Raw genomic sequence first — 19,167 nt, 5'->3', positions numbered from 1 at the left:
CAGGACAAAGGAATAAGAAGAAACAAACAGCAGGTGGCGCTATACAGATACATTTTATTGAATAACTCACTGGCTATACTAAATTTTTTATTACATGCAATGACAAAAGTCTTCAGATCCAGGTACTGGTTTGAAAACTGTAGAATATTATTCATGGGACAACCTCTTTAACCACCTCCCGACCGCTGTACGCAGATATGCGTCCGGGAGGTGGTTGCTTTACTCCTCCTGGACGCATATACGCGTCTTCTCGCGAGACGCGAGATTTCCTGTGCACAGGCGCGCGCGCTCACAGGAACGGAAGGTAAGCGAGTGGATCTCCAGCCTGCCAGCGGCGATCGCTCGCTGGCAGGCTGGAGATCCGAATTTTTTAACCCCTAACAGGTATATTAGACGCTGTTTTCATAACAGCGTCTAATATACCTCCTACCTGGTCCTCTGGTGGTCCCTTTTGTTAGGATCGACCACCAGAGGACTCAGGTAGGTCAGTACAGTCCCACCAAACACCACACTACACTACACTACACTACAGCCCCCCCCCCCCCCCGTCACTTATTAACCCCTTATAAACCCCTGATCACCCATGATCACCCCATATAAACTCCCTGATCACCGCCCTGTCATTGATCACCCCCCTGTCAGGCTCCGTTCAGACGTCCGTATGATTTTTACGGATCCACGGATACATGGATCGGATCCGCAAAAAGCTTACGGACGTCTGAATGGAGCCTTACAGGGGGGTGATCAATGACAGGCGGGTGATCACCCATATACACTCCCTGATCACCCCCTGTCATTGATCACCCCCCTGTCATTGATAACCCCCCTGTCAGGCTCCATTCAGACGTCCGCATGATTTTTACGGATCCGATCCATGTATCCATGGATCCGTAAAAATCATGCGGACGTCTGAATGGAGCCTTACAGGGGGGGTGATCAGTGACAGGGGGGTGATCACCCTGATCACCCCCTGTCATTGATAACCCCCCTGTAAGGCTCCATTCAGACGTCCGCATGCGTTCTGTGGATCCGATCCATGTATCCATGGATCCGTAAAAATCATGCGGACGTCTGAATGGAGCCTTACAGGGGGGTGATCAGGGGCATATTGAGTCCATGAAAGATTGAAATTTTTGTCCTAAGTTAGCGGAAAGTGAGACTTTGTGAGAAAAAATCAAAAAAAAAATCAATATCCGCTAACTTATGCAAAAAAAAAAAATTCTAGGAACTCGCCAGGCCCCTCATTGAATACCTTGGGGTGTCTTCTTTCCAAAGTGGGGTCACATGTGGGGTATTTATACTGCCCTGGCTTTTTAGGGGCCCGAAAGTGTGAGAAGAAGTCTGGGATCCAAATGTCTAAAAATGCCCTCCTAAAAGGAATTTGGGCCCCTTTGCGCATCTAGGCTTCAAAAAAGTGTCACACATGTGGTATCGCCGTACTCAGGAGAAGTTGGGGAATGTGTTTTGGGGTGTCATTTTACATATACCCATGCTGGGTGAGATAAATATCTTGGTCAAATGCCAACTTTGTATAAAAAAATGGGAAAAGTTGTCTTTTGCCAAGATATTTTTCTCATCCAGCATGGTTATATGTAAAATGACCCCCCAAAACACATTGCCCAACTTCTCCTGAGTACGGCGATACCAGATGTGTGACACTTTTTTGCAGCCAAGGTGGGCAAAGGGGCACACATTCCAAAGTGCACCTTTCGGATTTCGCAGGCCATTTTTTACACATTTTGATTGCAAAGTTCTTCTCACACATTTGGGCCCCTAAATTGCCAGGGCAGTATAACTACGCCACAAGTGACCCCATTTTGGAAAGAAGACACCCCAAGGTATTCCGTGGGGGGCACGGCGAGTTCCTAGAATTTTTTATTTTTTGTCACAATTTAGCGGAAAATGATGATTTTTCTTTTTTTTTCTTTTTTCCTTACAAAGTCTCATATTCCACTAACTTGCGACAAAAAATAAAAAATTCTAGGAACTCGCCATGCCCCTCACGGAATACCTTGGGGTGTCTTCTTTCCAAAATGGGGTCACTTGTGGGGTAGTTATACTGCCCTGGCAATTTAGGGGCCCAAATGTGTGAGAAGAACTTTGCAATCAAAATGTGTAAAAAATGCCCTGCAAAATCCGAAAGGTGCACTTTGGAATATGTGCCCCTTTGCCCACCTTGGCAGCAAAAAAGTGTGACACATCTGGTATCGCCGTACTCAGGAGAAGTTGGGCAATGTGTTTTGGGGTGTCATTTTACATATACCCATGCTGGGTGAGAAAAATATCTTGGTCAAATGCCAACTTTGTATAAAAAAATGGGAAAAGTTGTCTTTTGCCAAGATATTTCTCTCACCCAGCATGGGTATATGTAAAATGACACCCCAAATCACATTCCCCAACTTCTCCTGAGTACGGCGATACCAGATGTGTGACACTTTTTTGATGCCAAGGTGGGCAAAGGGGCACATATTCCAAAGTGCACCTTTCGGATTTCACCGGTCATTTTTTACAGATTTTGATTGCAAAGTACTTCTCACACATTTGGGCCCCTAAATTGCCAGGGCAGTATAACTACCCCACAAGTGACCCCATTTTGGAAAGAAGACACCCCAAGGTATTCTGTGAGGGGCATGGTGAGTTCCTAGAATTTTTTATTTTTTGTCGCAAGTTAGTGGAATATGAGACTTTGTAAGAAAAAATAAAAAAAATAAAATCATCATCATTTTCCGCTAACTTGTGACAAAAAATAAAAAGTTCTATGAACTCACTATGCCCATCAGCGAATACCTTAGGGTGTCTACTTTCCGAAATGGGGTCATTTGTGGGGTTTTTCTACTGTTTGGGCATTGTAGAACCTCAGGAAACATGACAGGTGCTCAGAAAGTCAGAGCTGTTTCAAAAAGCGGAAATTCACATTTTTGTACCATAGTTTGTAAATGCTATAACTTTTACCCAAACCATTTTTTTTTTTGCCCAAACATTTTTTTTTTATCAAAGACATGTAGAACAATAAATTTGGTGAAAAATTTATATATGGATGTCGTTTTTTTTGCAAAATTTTACAGCTGAAAGTGAAAAATTTCATTTTTTTGCAAAAAAATCGTTACATTTTGATTAATAACAAAAAAAGTAAAAATGTCAGCAGCAATAAAATACCACCAAATGAAAGCTCTATTAGTGAGAAGAAAAGGAGGTAAAATTCATTTGGTTGGTAAGTTGCATGACCGAGCGATAAACGGTGAAAGTAGTGTAGTGCCGAAGTGTAAAAAGTGCTCTGGTCATGAAGGGGGTTTCACCTAGCGGGGCTGAAGTGGTTAACCAGTCCTCCAGTGAGGCCATTACTCCTCGGAAAGTTAAAAGAGACTGCTGTACATTTACTTCTGGCTTCATATTCTTCAAACTACATTTCCACTGCACCCATCCCCAAGGAGCCACGGGCCTGAGGGAGTACACCGTGACACGACATCTCATCATGGCCACTACTACTCCCATCCTCTGCACTGCTGCATATATACATACGGTCGTGTGTGTGAGACCTCAGGTATAACTGAAAAGATGGTGGAAAAGCTCACTGCAGATGTTGGAACCCGCGGTGGAGATCCGCAGCATAAATGGACATGATGTAGATTTCATATCCGAGCTACAGGTCATTGTACGCAGCGGTTTGACAATTCTCCGCCTTGACCTAGGAAATCCATGAGATTTGTCATATATTTAGCTGGAGGAGCTGTTTAAAATGAAGTTTCAGTATTAGGAAACATAGGAGAGTGATTTATCAAAACTGGTGTAAAGTAGAACTGGCTTAGTTGCCCATAGCAACCAATCAGATTCCATCTTTCATTTTCAAAAGGAGCTGTGGAAAATGAAAGGTGGAATCTGATTGGTTGCTAAGCCAGTTCTACTTTACACCAGTTTTGATAAATCTCCCCCACAGACTTTTTTGAAACTCGAAAAAATGAAGGATCACAGCAGTCAGTAGCGAGCCATGGGCCCCTTCATTCTTGTGGTTACTGGTGGTCCCATCTTTCCATTAGAGGGGTTATCCAAAGTCGAAAACGTGCTCCCCAATGCCTGGGCGGCGGCCGGGCCCCTCGTATAGATTATACATGCCCCGCATCGCTCCTGATCCACGCACGGCCACTGCTGCAGCCAATAGCAGGCCGCAATGGGGACGCGCCTTCTTAGCGTCACCCGAGGTTCGTCCCCGTCGTGGCCTGCTATTGGCTGCTCCCTCCGTCACCGGATGTTTTGATCCGGGCAAATGGGAGATGCAGCAGCGGCCTTGCGGGGCTCAGGAGCATCACAGGTGCCAGGGAGCGGGGTAAGTATAATCTATATGAGGTGCCCGGGCATTGGGGGCATGTTTTAGAATTTGGATAACCCCTTTAATAGCTTTGTATTTCTGTTCTATATAAATTGCATATTTCTACGTTTTGTAACTAATTGTTACATTTGATGGTTTGCAGATTCCGTCATATTTTGTCTGACAAATTAGTGCTGCGTGCAGCACTGCATCCAAACACCGGTGACCAACCTGCCACCATTACAGTCAGCCATTGGATGCAGACGTCACATCTCCATGTGTTGCAATGTCATTTCTGGACCATGAAGCAAAGAGTGGGCACCGTTGGTACAGATTCAATGGGGGATCCCTGCGGTAAGTACTGCTTTTACGTAACTTTTTTAAAAAAAAATAATGAAATACCCCTTTAAATATCCCTGGATATTTTCATGAGTTGTGCCACAAAAAATATTCTAAATTTTTCAACCCAGGACCTGGATATGAATACTTTTGTAATTGCATGTAATTAAAAATTTACTATAGCCAGTGATTAAATAAAATATATCTGTATAGCGCCACCTGCTGTTTGTTCTTTTCTTTATTTCTTGTCCACCTCACTGAGGCGGTCGCACACTCTCAGCTATATCTTCTGTTAGGCTACATCCACATGACGCTTTTTTAACAGCCAGTGAATAGCGGCCGTCAAAAAAATAGAACAGGTCCTATTTTTTGGGCGTTCTCATTGGCCAGACAAAATCCATTGAAATCAATGGGACTGTTTTTAACAGCCGCTTAGACAGGAGTGCACCCGTCTAATGGCCGCTAAAAATGGGTACAGTAGTGTAGTATGGCCTTTTAGGGGTTAAAAAAAACCACTCACCTCATCCACTTGCACATGTAGAGGCAGTCGCACCTCTCTTGATTCTGAGGGACCTGCCAAAAGACCTGTGCTCAAGTATCATGACGTCACCACGTGATCACGCTGGTAGCACATGGTGATGTCATCACACTTCGTGCAGGTCCTTCTCTCTCATTCCTACACAGCACTATACATTACCAAAGAATACCTCAAAGTAGTATACAAATAGTACTACCATGCTGTACCCACATAATACTGCCACATAGTATCCAGGCACTACTGATATTCAGTGACTATATAATACCGTCATACATTATCCTGTACTTTCCTATAATGTCCACATATAATGCTGCAACATCCAGTGCACAAGTAACCGGCAGAACGGGCATGGTGTAGGGATTTTTTTTACTGTTTGTTAAAGGGGTTGTCCGGGATTGGATATATCTGCTTTAGTGCACTGTAGTCACCTTAATTGTACATACATGCCTGCATTATCTTTTCCTTTTCCTTTTCTGATGCCCCGTATTCTAATCCAAATTTGGAGCCGGAAGTGCGGTTTCTCTACAAGTTAGTGACGTACTGGAAACCACATTTATTATTGTTCGCTTACCCTGTGAGTTGTTGTATAGCTAGCCTGTGTTTTCAGGTTTTTTATAAGAAGAATTTAAAGAGGACCTTATAGTCGGAGGAGATTTAGGGGACTTGGTTATAGTGGGAGGAGACTGCCCTTGTTTTCCTGGGAGTCTTCTTCTCCCAGGCTGTAGCGCTGGCCAATCGCAGCGCAGAGCTCACAGCCTGGGAGGTTTTTTCTCCCAGGCTGTGAGCTCTGTGCTGCGATTGGCCAGCGCTACAGCCTAGGAGAAGGAGACGCCCAGGAAAACACGGGCAGTCTCCTCCCACTATAGCCAAGTCCCCTAAATCTCCTCCGACTATAACCCAGTGACCGAACATACCGGAGGGCATAGCAGGAGAACGGAGCGGCGCCCAGGGATAATAGTAAGTGAAGTGAGATCCCTGGGCGCCGCTGTACAGATCATGACACTTAGTTCAGAATATTTTTTTTAGTTTTGCACTTGCACATGACCTTTAAGTATCTATATACATCTGTTTTTGATAGAATAATCATGTATATCGTAAGCCTCAATCAATATTTGGTGGAAGTAGGTATATCGCACCCCTTAATCAGTATTTTGTGGAAGCAGGTATATCGCACCCCTCGATCAATATTTGGTGGAAGCAGGTATATAGAACCCCTTAATCAATATTTGGTGGAGGCAGGTATATCACACCCCTCGATCTGTATTTTGTGGAAGCAGGTATATCGCACCCCTCGATCAATATTTGGTGGAAGCAGGTATATAGAACCCCTTAATCAATATTTGGTGGAGGCAGGTATATCACACCCCTCGATCTGTATTTTGTGGAAGCAGGTATATCAAACCCCTTAATCAGTATTTTGTGGAAGCAGGTATATCACACCCCTCAATTAGTATTTTGTGGAACCAGGTGTATTGCAGGCCTCAATCAGTATTTGGTGGAAGCAGGTATATCGCAACCCTCAATCATTATTTTGTGGAAACAGATATATAGAACCCCTTAATCAATATTTGGTGGAAGCAGGTGTATCGCACCCCTCAATCAGTATTTTGTGGAAGCAGGCATATAGAACCTCTCAATCAGTATTTTGTGGAAGCAGGTGTATCGCAGGCCTCAGTCAATATTTGGTGGAAGCAGGTATATCAAACCCCTTAATCAGTATTTTGTGGAAGCAGGTATTTTGCACCCCTCAATCAATTCTTTGGGGGCTACAGGTATATCACACCCATTGCAAATAGTTGTTCCAATAGCGCTTGTCCCTCTATATGCCTGCAGTATTGCAGCAGAACCGCACACAACTGCTGCACAATATAATTCAATCAGTATTTTGTGGAAGCAGGTATATCAAACCCCTTAATCAGTATTTTGTGGAAGCAGGTATATCGCACCCCTCAATCAGTATTTTGTGGAAGCAGGTGTATCGCAGGCCTCAATCAATATTTGGTGGAAGCAGGTATATCAATCCCCATAATCAGTATTTTGTGAAAGCAGGTATATAGCACCCCTTAATTATTATTTGGTGGAAGCAGGTATATCGCACCCCTCAATCAGTATTTTGTGGAAGCAGGTGTATCGCAGGCGTCATTCAATTTTTGGTGGAAGCAGGTGTATCAATCCCATTAATCAGTATTTTGTTGAAGCAGGTATATCGCACCACTCAATCAGTATTTTGTGAAAGCAGGTATATAGAATCCCTTAATTAATATTTGGTGGAAGCAGGTATATCGCACCCCTCAATCTATATTTTGTGGAACCAGGTATATCAAACACCTTAATCAGTTATTTACGGAAGCAGGTATATCGCAGGCCTCAATTAATATTTGGTGAAAGCAGGTGATTTCAATCCCCTTAATAAATATTTGATGGAAGCAGGTATATCGCAACCCTCAGTCTGTATTTTGTGAAAGTAGGTATATCAGACCTCTTATTCTGTATTTTTTGGGAGCAGGTATATCGCACACTTCAATCAGTATTTTGTAGAAGCAGGTATATCAAACCCCTTAATCAGTATTTTGTGGAAGCAGGTATATAGAACCCCTTAATCAATATTTGGTGGAAGCAGGTACATCGCACCCCTCAATTAGTATTTTGTTGAAGCAGGTATATAGAACCCCTTAATCAATATTTGGTGGAAACAGGTATATCGCACCCCTCAATTAGTATTTTTGTGGAAGCAGGTGTATCGCAGGCCTCAATCAGTATTTTGTGGAAGCAGGTATATCGCAGGCCTCAATCAGTATTTTGTGGAAGCAGGTGTATCGCAGGACTCAATCAATATTTGGTTGAAGCAGGTGTATCAATCCCCTTAATCAGTATTTTGTAGAAGCAGGTGTATCGCAGGCCTCAATCAAAATTTGGTGGAAGCAGGTATATCGCACCAATCAATCTGTATTTTGTGGAAGCAGGTATATCAAACCCCTTCATCAGTATTTTGGGGAAGCAGGTATATCGCACCCCTTAATAATTGGTAGAAGCAGGTATATTGCACCCCTCAATCAGTATTTTTGTGGAAGCAGGTGTATCGCAGGCCTCAATCTGTATTTTGTGGAAGCAGGTATATCGCAGGCCTCAATCAATATTTGGTGGAAGCAGGTGTATCGCACCCCTCAATCAATATTTGGTGGAACAGGTATATCGCACCCCTTAATCAGTATTTTGTGGAAGCAGGTATATCGCACCCCTCAATCTGTATTTTGTGGAAGCAGGTATATAGAACCCCTTAATCAATATTTGGTGGAAGCAGGTTTATCGCACCCCTCAATCAGTATTTTGTGAAAGCAGGTTTATCAAACCCCTTAATCAGTATTTTGTGGAAGCAGGTGTATCGCATGCCTCAATCAATATTTTGTGGAACAGGTATATCGCACCCCATAATCAGTATTTTGTGGAAGCAGGTATATCGCATTCCTCAATCTGTATTTTGTGGAAGCAGGTATATAGAACCCCTTAATCAATATTTGGTGGAAGCAGGTATATCGCACCCCTCAATCAGTATTTTGTGGAAGCAGGTATATCGCACCCCTCAATCAGTATTTTGTGGAAGCAGGTATATCGCACCCCTCAATCAGTATTTTGTGGAAGCAGGTATATCGCAGGCCTCAATCAATATTTGGTAGAAGCAGGTATATCGCACCCCTCAATCAGTATTTTGTGGAAGCAGGTATATCAAACCCCTTAATCAGTATTTTGTGGAAGCAGGTATTTTGCACCCCTCAATCAGTTCTTTGGGGGCAACAGGTATATCACACCCATTGCAAATAGTTGTTCCAATAGCGCTTGTCCCTCTATATTCCTGCAGTATCGCAGCAGAACCGCACACAACTGCTGCACAATGCAAATGTACTATAATATACTTTCTATGTTAGAAAGTATATTATAAGTATATCACACCTATCGATAGCACACCTATACCAGTCCTTAAAATGACTTTTGTGGCCTTATTAGCTAGCGTTTGGTGTCCCTAACAGTCTGTCCCTGCTCCACAAAGCAACCTCTCCCTACACTGGCAAAACACAGAATGTAAAATGGCTGCCAGATCGGGTTCTGTTATGGGGTGGGGGTATGTCCATGTGCTGAAACGTCTTAATTGGCTGTCCTGTTCCACCTGATGGATGTGTCATGGGTCAAAGTTCGGCGCAATGCAAAAGAATATGGACCATGCAAACATTGCCATATGTTTGCATAGAAACATAGAATGTGTCGGCAGATAAGAACCATTTGGCCCATCTAGTCTGCCCAATATACTAAATACTATGGATAGACCCTGGCCCTATCTTATATGAAGGATGGCCTTATGCCTATCCCATGGGATAGGCATAACGATTCGCCGCAAATCGACCGCTGGGCGAACCGCAAGGCCATTTCTACTGGTGTGCAGGAAGGAAAGGTTTTACTGACCGGTGCTATCAGTGTATAGATCCTGGATCTGTGCACTAAGTGCACATACACATATATCAGTTGTGTCCAACTCCCGACCTAAAACGGCTGGCTGGGCACAACTGATATATGTGAAGCAGACCTTATTCAGGTAAGTAAAACTTATATAATATATATAATATAATAAGAACAATCCTTCAGATATTACCATACAGAGCATGAATAGCAGTGCCATGTAGTGTCCAAATAATTCTACAAAACAACCAAAACAATAACACCATACTTAGTCCCCCGACAGTGCCATAGAGCACCTATATAACAGGGTCACACAGAGTCTAAATAAGAACTATACCCCTATGCATGGTCCAAATAAAACAGGTATGCATAATACCGCCATACAGTTCCCAAATGACAGTAACATATAATGGCTTGAAAACAGTACAAAACGCTTCTGCCCTGCAGTTCCCAGATAACAGTATTGTGTATTTATAATAGACCACACCATTCACTGACAGCATGTAGAGATCTTGAAAATGATGAAAATCAGACATTTGTGGAATTTATAAAATACATAAACCTGGAGAAATCCTGGATTTTGTGTATAATTTCTCGGCTCCTAAACGTATTGTGACACAGTGAGAGGTTTTGTCTGGGAAAACAGGTATTTTCCTCCCAGCATGTGCTGCTAGGCTGATTTACAGCCAGGTGAGGTCATATACCGGACCGGATTTGAAGTGCCGGGGTGGGTTTTAGCAGCACCTGGCTGTCCTTAAATAGGCAGCTGGGCTTAGAAGCCATGTCTCTGTGTTGGGATCTGGGAGCCTTGTGTCTGGATGAAGGCTTACTACCTGTTTGTCGTGAAAACAGGTTGGTGCTGCTATGGTCAAGGACTCTTTGAGGCAGAATTGCCACCAACACCACAAGCTTACTTTTTGTTTGATTATGACTGCTCGTTTTGTCACTTGCCTAAAGTGTGAATAAAACACTAAACTGTTTGATCCAAAGAGCTTGTTGTTGCCTCTATACTGCGTCCGCTAATCCTGTCTACCAGAGCAAAACCCCACAATTGGTGGACAATGCGGGCATTAGTAGTGAGGCTGGCGTGAACGCCGTTTTTTTTTGTTTGTTTTTTTGTTTCAGCATTTTTCAGGCAAAGTTGTATGTCATACATTTAACCACCTGTATTACAACCAGTGCCCCACGACAAAATGGAGGCTGTTGTAAAGGCCCTCATGGAGGCTAATCTGCAGCAGTGGGAGACAAACCTGCAGCAACGTGAGGCTAATAAGCAGCAGCAGAAGACTAACCAGTTGCTGCTACAACACGATAGCTTTGCAGACAGCAGGAGCAACCCCGAGCGTCCACGATGCCCAGAAAGCAGTCCGTGCCTCTATTCCTAAGATAAACCCCACAGACTACATCGAAACCTACCTGGCGATGTACGAGAAAGTGGCCATCAGGGAAAAGCTACCCCGTGACCATGGGGCTGAGGTCGTTGCTCTGTTCCTGGCATCCGATTCCCAGCGGGTGTATTCAGACTTGCCGGACGATGAAGCGGCCGACTACCAGAAAGTCAAGGGTGAGATTCTGGCAAGACTGGGGGTAAATGTGTTGGTCCGGGCCCAGCAGTTGCATCAGTGGGGGATCAACCTGGCTGAGCCTGCAAGATCCCAATATTATAACTTACTTCACCTCTTGCAAAAATGGCTACAGCCTGACGTGCTGAGTCCCACTGCTATGCTGGATCGTCTGTTGGCCAATATGTTCTGGAGGGCTTTGCCATACCCTCTCCAGCACTGTATCGGTCAGGTGTCTCCTGGCAATGCCCTTGAGATGGTGGACCTGGTCGAACGCTGTGAAGCTACCAGGAATCTAAAGGAGGGTTCTGTCTGGATGTACCCACTGCAGACCTGGCTTCGATAGTCTGCTGGCGGTGTCAGGAGCCTGGCCATGGCTGGTGGAAGTGGGAGACACTCCGGCGGAGGCTCTGCTGGACTCAGGGAGTCTGGTGACCCTAGTAAGGGCTACCCTGGTGCGGTCCCCTGAGTATACTGGCCAGAAAGTCGGGGTGATGTGCATCCACAAAGACTACCCCACCGTGCTGGTGTCTCTAACTACGGTGGCCGGTAGATGGACCCACGAGGTGGCTGTCGCCACATATCTACATTATGATGCATAATAGGGAGAGACTTCCCTGGCTTCCCGGCATTGTGGCCTGCTATGAGAGTGACTGATGCTCATGAGACAGGGGTAACCCTAGCAGAGTGGCCTGGCTCAGGGGGGAGACCAGAACCCTGGGAACCTGAGACCAAAGGGCCAGCGGTAGGGGTGACCGCCACTTTGGTGGAAAAGGGGGAGACAACCCCGCTAAGTGTGATGGTGGGAGATGTGGAGGACTTGCTGCCGGGTCCTGAATTGGCAGACCTCAATTTTTCCAGGGCAAATTTTGCTACCCCCCAACGTCGGGACCCAACCCTATCACGCGCCTGGGATTATGTGTTAATAATAGATGGTGAACCACAACAACCTGGGGCAGAGTCAGTGTTTCCCCGTTTTGTGGTTCATGGGGCAGAGTCAGTGTTTCCCCGTTTTGTGGTTCATCAGGATATGTTGTATCGGGTAAACCAACTACGCGGTGGACCTATTGAACAATTGGTGGTCCCCAAGGATTATCGCAAGCTTGTGTTAGATCTAGCCCACCAACACGTTCTTGGTGATCACCTGGGGCTGCAGAAATCTCAGGATCGTATTCTACAGTGGATTTACTAGCCCAGCATATTCAAAGAAGTGGAAGAGTTTTGTAAGTCTTGCCTGACCTGCCAGATAACTAGCCCCCAGTCACATTTCCGTAGTCCCCTAGTACCTCTCCTGATTATCGAAGTACCGTTTGACCGAATAGCTATGGATCTCATAGGCCCAGCAAATTTTGCAGTTAGACGTCATTGAGGAGTCAAAAAGTGAGTGGGCCAGTCCTATAGCATTGATACCCAAGCTGGACGGGACGTTGCGGTTTTGTAGCGACTTTCTAAAACGTAACGAGGTTTCCGAATTTGGTGCGTATTGCATGCCCCAGGTGGATGAGCACTTCGAGAGGTTAGGACAAGCCCGGTATTTTTCTGTTTTGGACCTCACGAAAGGGTACTGGCAGGTGCCCTTAACGGAGGCTGCCAAAGAGAAAACTGACTTAATCACGCCTGAGGGTCTGTATCAATATAAGTTCTTACCCTTTGGTCTGCATGGCGCCCCCGCCACTTTTCAGTGACTAATGGACATTGTGCATCGTCCACATCGTCGGTACGCTTCGGCTTACCTGGACGATATTGTCATCCACAGTACCGACTGGGAAAGTCACCTACCCAAAGTGCAGGCTGTAGTGGACTCCCTTCGGAAGGCTGGCCTAACCGCTAACCCCAAAAAATGTGCGATAAGGTTAGAAGAGACTATGTACCTGGGGTATGTCATTGGGCGCAGAGTCATCAAACCCCAAGTGAACAAAATAGAGGCGATACGGAATTGGCCCGACCTGTCACCACTAGGCAAATAAAGTAATTCCTGGGAATGGTGGGCTATTACATTTGTTTGTTCCCCACTTTGCTACTCTATCGGCACCCTTGACAGGACTCTTGAAGGGACACAAGAAAATGATGGTTCGCTAGGATGATCGGGCGGAGGAGGCTTTCTCCACTTTGAAGTCGGCCCTGTGCGGGTCCCCGGTTTTGGTGACGCCCGACTTCAAAAGGGAGTTTATAGTACAGACCGATGCTTCTCAGAAAGTCAACAGAGAGGAGCATCCCGTTGTCTTCCTCAGCCGTAAGCTCACCCCAGCCGAGACCCGGTATAGTTTAGTGGAGAGAGAGTGCCTTGCTATCAAGTGGGCACTCAAGTCTCTCCGCTATCATTTATTGGAGAGAAAATTCCGCCTGGTGACTGATCACTCCCCTCTCAAGTGGATGAGCCAGGCCAAGGACAGAAATGCCCGGGTCACCCGATGGTTTCTCTCCCTACAAAACTTTTACTTTTCCGGTGGAATACAGGGCAGGCCGGTTACAGGGAAATGCGGATGTCCTGTCCTGGGTACACTGTCTGTCTTGTGTTTGTCTGGGAAAACAGGTATTTTCCTCCCAGCATGTGCTGCTGGACTGATTTACAGCCAGGTGAGGTGAAATACCGGACCAGATTTTATGTTGCGGTCCGGGTTTTGGCAGCACCTGGCTGTCCTTAAATAGGCAGCTGGGTTCAGAAGCTGTGTCTCTGTGTTTGGATCTGGGAGCCTTCTGTCTGGATGAAGACTTGCTACCCGTTTGGCATGAAAACAGGTTGGTGCTGCTATGGTCAAGGATTTTTTGAGGCAGAATTGCCGCATGGTGTGAATTACCACCAACACCGCAAGGTGACTTTGTGTTTGATTATGACTGCTTGTTTTGTCATATGCCTAAAGTGTGAATAAAACACTGAACTGTTTGATCCAAAGAACTTGTTGTTGCCTCTATACTGCGTCCGCTAATCCTGTCTACCAGAGCAAAACCCCACAGTATGCTTCGTGATACAATACTCGCTAACCATCAGTTTTCAGTGAGCGACAACCACTTTCCTTTTTATAAAAGAAAGAATAAAAGTAATGATTCTTATAAATAAAGGTCATTTATAGGCGTTCTTCTTATAATACCGCTAGATTTTTATGAGCTGCTGAATTTAGATTTAGTGATTCTTTAACAACCTGACCATAAATGGCGTCCGTTAGTAATAATTGCTACTTCTATGATACTGAAACCATCCGAAATGATCAATTGTAATACATCACATTTATATGGGACTGATTGTTATTTTGTTTTGGGGGATATTTGACGATGAGGCAGACTGAGCACACTGCGCTTGTTTCTGGGTCAGTGATCAGACATGTTCAATATCATCGGTATGATGACAATGACAATGTTTATAATAATTACAGGACAACTTTAAAGGGTCACTAACTTTTTACAAAATGTTTGATATGTCATAGAGACATACTGTATCAAAAGTTGAGATCTGTGGGGATCCGAGTGCTAAATCCCCTACTGATCCCTATAATGAGGGAGAGAAGCAGCTGCAGTTTCTCTCTCTCTCTCTCTGTCTGTGAGAGGGGAGGAGCATGCAGCTGCAGTTTCTCTCTCTCTCTCTGTCTCTCTCTCTGTCTGTGAGAGGGGAGGAGCATGCAGCTGCAGTTTCTCTCTCTCTCTGTCTGTGAGAGGGGAGGAGCATGCAGCTGCAGTTTCTCTCTCTGTCTGTGAGAGGGGAGGAGCATGCAGCTGCAGTTTCTCTCTCTCTCTCTGTCTGTGAGAGGGGAGGAGCATGCAGCTGCAGTTTCTCTCTCTCTCTCTGTCTGTGAGAGGGGAGGAGCATGCAGCTGCAGTTTCTCTCTCTCTCTGTCTGTGAGAGGGGAGGAGCATGCAGCTGCAGTTTCTCTCTCTCTCTCTCTGTCTGTGAGAGGGGAGGAGCATGCAGCTGCAGTTTCTCTTTCTCTCTCTGCCCATGAGACTGCATGCTGTGAGAGGGAAGGGGATGCAGCTGCTGTTTGTCTCTCTCTCTCTCTCTCTCTCTCTCTGAGACTGCATCTTGTAAAAGGGGATGGGGCTGCAGTTGCAGTTTCTCTCTCTCTCTCTCTATAATGTGAGAGGGAGGAGCATGTAGCTGCAGTTTCTCTCTGTGAGACTGCAGCCTGTTAGAGGCGAGGGGCATGCAGCTGCAATATCTCTCTCTCTCTGTGAGACTGCATGCTGTGAGAGGGGATTGCATGCAGTTTCTCTCTCTTTCTGTGAGACTGCATGTTGCGAGTTAAAAGCAATCCAACTATTACAGTGCCACCAACTAGATGAGCTGTATTATGGAATGCAAAAGACTCCATAACATACAGAGGCCTGAATTTATGGAAGACCTCCTCTAAGAACTCTTAATTAATGCAGTAATTACAAATGAATTCCTTTACATATAAAACCATTAAAGGGGCTGTCTGTTATATACAGCTACTTTAAATATTAAGGAGGATCTGACACTAGAATACATACTTTATAATATATATATATATACAGTACAGACCAAAAGTTTGGACACACCTTCTCATTCAAAGAGTTTTCTTTATTTTCATGACTATGAAGGCATCAAAACTATGAATTAACACATGTGAAATTATATACATAACAAACAAGTGTGAAACAACTGAAAATATGTCATATTCTAGGTTCTTCAAAGTAGCCACCTTTTGCTTTGATTACTGCTTTGCACACTCTTGGCATTCTCTTGATGAGCTTCAAGAGGTAGTCACCTGAAATGGTCTTCCAACAGTCTTGAAGGAGTTCCCAGAGATGCTTAGCACTTGTTGGCCCTTTTGCCTTCACTCTGCGGTCCAGCTCACCCCAAACAGTCTCGATTGGGTTCAGGTGACTGTGGAGGCCAGGTCATCTGGCGCAGCACCCCATCACTCTCCTTCATGGTCAAATAGCCCTTACTTTCAAAGTTTTCCCAATTTTTCGGACTGACTGACCTTCATTTCTTAAAGTAATGATGGCCACTCGTTTTTCTTTACTTTGCTGCTTTTTTCTTGCCATAATACAAATTCTAACAGTCTATTCAGTAGGACTATCAGCTGTGTATCCACCTGACTTCTCCACAAAGCAACTGATGGTCCCAACCCCACTTATTAAACCTGACAGGGCACACCTGTGAAGTGAAAACCATTTCAGGTGACTACCTCTTGAAGTTCATCAAGAGAATGCCAAGAGTGTGCAAAGCAGTAATCAAAGCAAAAGGTGGCTACTTTGAAGAACCTAGAATATGACATATTTTCAGTTGTTTCACACTTTTTTGTTATGTATATAATTCCACATGTGTTAATTCACAGTTTTGATGCCTTCAGTGTGAATCTACAATTTTCATAGTCATGAAAATAAAGAAAACTCTTTGAATGAGAAGGTGTGTCCAAACTTTTGGTCTGTACTGTATATATATGTTTCCCCGTACCTGCTGTACAGGTGGGCCCTTCCTGGTGTGATGCTAGCACTCTGAACTAATCAGATATCTTCCAGCTCCATGCTGCTCCTCCTCCCCTCTCCCAGTATGAAGTCTCAGAGGGCGAGAGAAGTGGAATCTGCAGCTTCATCTCCCTCTATTTCCCTAGACAGATTTTCTGGTGCCTGAGAAGTTTTGAGAACATTTACAGAGTTCCTGCAGGGAAAGATGAATGACAGGTTGCTAGAAGGTGATGAAGATGCACTTCCCCCTAAAAAGTAAGGCATCTCTCTTAATCGCATGCACTTAGTTTATTGTGGAATATAAAAGCTCAGAATAAGTGTTATGAGAATGCAGACAGGTCATAAACATGTGATTTGCAGCTGCTTACACCCCACTGATCTCAAGAACGGGTGGGTGCAATCTTTATGTAGAAGTCACTGTAAATGCATGGTAACACTCCACTGATGTGAATGGGAGCCAGGGGCATAATTATAAGAAGTGTAAAAGTTGTGGCCTCACCGGGGCCGTACAGTCTGAGGACGTCCTGTACCCCATGTAAGGAGATGAACAATATATCAATTGTGATTCTTGGGGGTCCTGTAACAGACATTGCATGGGGGCTTCAAGTTATACCTCTGATTGGAGCAAGGAGAACCTCTATGTTTGAGCCACCGTGCCCCCAACAATCCTGAGCATATGGAAGTCTTCTTCCTCAACCCCACAGTAGAGGTGGGCACTCTCATGGAAGGAAATGGGCACTGGATGGTAAAAGTGTTTGTGCATGTTTGGGAGCCAGGAGCAGAACTATAAGAGTCCTAAAGGTTGTGACCTCACCTGGGCCGAGGAGGTCCAAAAGGTCCCTCTATCGCATGTAAAGAGAAAAGAACTATAAATTGTGATCATTGAGGGTCCAGACATTGCATTGAGGCTCTCATAGAAGCTAGGAGAACCTCCATATTCGATCAGTGAGTGGACCTAGCCGCTGTGCCCCCGCCCCAACAATCCTTCCAATATGGAAGTCTTCTTCCTCATTCCCTCAGGAGAGGTGGGCACTGTAATGGAAGGGAAAGGCCACTGGATAGTTAGTGTTTGTACATGTTTGGCCACCTCTCCATTTGAGAATGAGGTATGAGACCCCCTTTTTCAGGCTCTGTGGTGGTTCTAGTGGATGGAGGTCTACATGGATCCCAGTCACTTCAGTGGAGAATGATCATGCATGGGTGGTCCACCTTCCATCAAGAATGGGGAACAGGAGTACCATGATTTGGGGCTCTGTTTCCCAATCTTTTGGACGTGTCTGTCTGATTCACATGGCATTTTGTATATTCTGCATACTCTAGGGAGTACAGAGATGGCAGCGTCGCTGGGGCATGTGAGAAGGAGAGGCTTCAGATCAGGCTCCCCGCTTCCTACGTGAGCCCCCATCCATCGCAAACAAGGGTGACGACTGGACCAAAAAGAGAAGTCGGTGGTCGTAAAATTAGCAAACATTGGTGGAGACCCCATTTTCAGTTTTGCTATGGCACCCCATTACTCTACGTCCACCCTTGTGTGTACGCAACAACAGTTCAAAAAACATCAGACACATCTGTCATTTTTAGGGTGATCAACGTTCCCCCGACACATACTAATCATGAATAATCTGCATGGAATGGACATCATATAAGCATTAGACATTGCAAATATAAAGCACGAGCTGTCAGAGCACCAATATACCCTGCACCCCAGCTTTCCCGAAGCCCGATACAGGAGCAGGGTGGGCATAGCTTGACTGATCTGCCATTCAGGAATGCAGGTAAGGTGGGTAACCACCTCGGCAGGAGTTGTGACAGTGGCTATATGGACTGTCACTCAGCTTTCCTAGAAACGGATAGGGCTGAGCAGCTCGTCAGAAGAGGATGACTCAAAGACTTAGATTTACAGTTTTTTCGCGATTATTCTGTCCTGATGTAACATTTCCATACAGCATCAGTCACAACTCTGCAAACCTCACCTGACCTCAGTCTGCGCACACACCACACGGAGCGATACCCATTTGGGTATTCGCACAACAGTCCACATATCTGAACGTAGCGGTGCACGCGGTACATTACACATTTCATGGCATGATCTGCTCGTAGAGCCATACACAGCGGGGCCGACCAGTCGACTCCTTCTATAGGAACAGATTTCTATACAATTATCTCTGGTAACATGGTGAAATATTTAAAGAAACAGTATACATTTAATTGCACCAACCCTTCAGCAGTATTCCAGAAATCTAGCAATACCTGCTCCCCTTCATAGGCCTCTCCTGTGTTCGCTCCATGTAGATTGCAAGCTGTTGAGCGCAGGGGCAGATAGTGAGTGCACGAGTTACCCCTCCATGTGTACTGCGCAGTTGTGTATGTTGGTGCCGGGGGTGTGTACACGCAGGGGATCCCACAGGAGGGGGGTGTGTGTGTATCTTTGTATGTCTGTGTGTTCAATGTCTTTCCCGTCCACCTCCGTGATCAATGGCTTCATATGTGTCTCATGTAGCGTGTCGCCTGAGCTCCCCCCCCCCGGTCCCCTTCGGCTGGATCGTTAC

At 45.2% G+C, this 19,167-nt stretch overlaps 1 protein-coding gene across 3 annotated transcripts in view; it reads right to left on the bottom strand.

The window, feature by feature from the left end:
- Nucleotides 1-19,167, bottom strand: part of ATN1 (atrophin 1) — a 46,111-nt gene that overhangs the window by 19,674 nt on the left and 7,270 nt on the right. The window lies entirely within an intron of this gene.

The sequence above is a fragment of the Bufo gargarizans genome, chromosome 6, assembly GCF_014858855.1.
Source record: "Bufo gargarizans isolate SCDJY-AF-19 chromosome 6, ASM1485885v1, whole genome shotgun sequence".
Classification (NCBI taxonomy): domain Eukaryota; kingdom Metazoa; phylum Chordata; class Amphibia; order Anura; family Bufonidae; genus Bufo; species Bufo gargarizans.
The sequence above is the reverse complement of the archived record's forward strand: the minus strand, read 5'-3'. Positions and strand labels throughout refer to the sequence as shown.